Source organism: Hibiscus syriacus, unplaced genomic scaffold (assembly GCF_006381635.1).
Source record: "Hibiscus syriacus cultivar Baekdansim isolate YM2019G1 unplaced genomic scaffold, ASM638163v2 tig00111330_pilon, whole genome shotgun sequence".
NCBI lineage: Eukaryota > Viridiplantae > Streptophyta > Magnoliopsida > Malvales > Malvaceae > Hibiscus > Hibiscus syriacus.
Genome location: NW_024063059.1, coordinates 9,091,506 through 9,093,524, shown reverse-complemented (window position 1 = coordinate 9,093,524; position 2,019 = coordinate 9,091,506). Strand labels below are relative to the sequence as shown.

The following is a 2,019-nucleotide window of genomic DNA, read 5'->3' as shown; positions in this document are numbered from 1 at the left end:
AATTTCCCCCATTATTTTCATCCTTTTCTGCTTCTTCCCCTCAATAATCAGTTCACATCTAATGTTTTGCACTCCTTTCATTCTCTCCTTTTCTCTCCTACTTTTCATCCCGATTATGTTCTTCTTGTTAGGCCTCAGTGTATACTTATTTTGGTACCAAAAATCACTAATTTGGACAGGTCTAGCATATACCATTCCCCATCTTTGAGTTCCAGCGCCGACGTCTACTGGTGACAATAAAGCCCTTATTAAATCTCAGTGCAGTACCGTTAAAATTGAGCCAAGTGACGATCACCCTCGATAATGGCGCGTACAGAGGAAACAAAACTCGACCTCTTCCTTCAATGGCTTCAGGTTCACTTCTCCAAATCCCTAAACTTAATTTTCCTCCAACCCTTTACATTTAAATTCTCTCTCGTTCAACGAACAACAATTTTGATTCAGGTGAACGGAGCTCAATTCTGTGGCTGCAATATCAAGTATTGCAACTCCACCAAAGGCTTCGGTATTTATTCCTCCAATGATTCCCCCAAAGATGGTCAGCTGCAAAAACCCTTTTAAAGAAAAGTTGAAAAAAAGCTATTTTTATTTAATTGGTTATTATTGGGTTAATTGGTTTTACGTGGGGAAAACTGGGAAGGGGTTCTTCTTGTGGTTCTATTGGATTTAGCAATAACTCCGATGAGAGTATTGCAAGATCCTTTAATTGGAGCAGAGTGTAGAGCGATGTTTCAAGAAGGAGAAGTTGATGATAGGTTTTTAATGATTTTATTTCTTACTGTGAAACGTCTTTGAAAGAATTCTTCGTCGAAACCGTATGTACTTAACATATTTGATTGTTTTCTTTTAGTTTTCTTTTATTTATTATTTATGTGGATTTAAAGACTAGTTCAGGTATCTTGATATACTTCCCACCACTTTTGGGAATCCGTTATGGTTTACCGATGATGAGATGCTGGAATTGAGAGGAACAATCTGGTATAGAGCAACTGAATTGCGGGTAAATATAAGCATATAGTTTAACGTTTCTCTTGAAGATGAAATGCATGTAATTTGACTACCCATGATGATGAAAGTTAGTGTAATTGTTTTATAGAAAAATGATTTGATATCTGTGTACGAAGATAAAGTGAAGGGTTTGGTGAAGAAACTTCTTGCTCTTGATGGAGTTTCAGAAAGGTCGGTATTAATTACATCGAATAAAGTAGGAATCAAGTGTGTTTATTTTCCTTTTTCCCAATTATGAATTATTGTTAATGCTTCTTTTACAATGAGGTATGCTTTGAAGATTTCCTTTGGTAGGGATCTCCTCAAAATGAACTCTTTCTTATTCTCTCTCAAAATGGGGTGGGTGGGGACAATGAAGGAGATTGACTATGATATGATGACATTCCTTGCACTTCGAACTTTGGTGGTTAATACTGCGTGATTTCTGTAATGCTAGAGCGAATTATATATTTTGGTATCGTGCTCTGAACCTTCCTCTTCCACATTCTTATATATTTCCCCAAATTCAAGAAGATACCGAGACAACCTGTCCAGTTGAAAGAAGTTTTGAGGTGACCATCAGTCATAGTGGACTAAGTGGAGAGCCTGTTAATGAAATTGATGGAAAAAGTGAGGTTACACTTTAGTTCTTACCACTTTTGTGCCTGGATCTTTCCTCTTATTTGCTTTCATAGGTGAAAGTTTACTGTATTAACATGGAGCTGAGGTTAAAGATTTTTATTTATTTTAGGTTTATATCAGGATTTGAGGGTCATGAGAAAGATAACAAAGTCAATGGAGCAACTTCCACATCGAAACAAGAAGAAACTGTCTGGGTGGAGGGTCTTCTCCCTGGCATTGACTTTTACAACCATGGTATGTTAGTTTTTATTAGTCAGTGGCTCTCTAGTCAATTGGTTAGAGTCTATTCTCATTGAATTTTTTGGTTGTTAATTTTATTTTTAGACTTGAAGGCAGTGGCAACATGGGAAGTTCTTGTCCCAAAGGTAAGCATTAATGCATTATTATTTG

The 2,019-nt window shown here is 36.6% G+C and overlaps 1 pseudogene; it reads left to right on the top strand.

Moving 5' to 3' along the window:
* Positions 1–268: 268 nt before the first annotated feature.
* LOC120158652 lies at positions 269–1,651 on the top strand (annotated as a pseudogene).
* Positions 1,652–2,019: the final 368 nt, after the last annotated feature.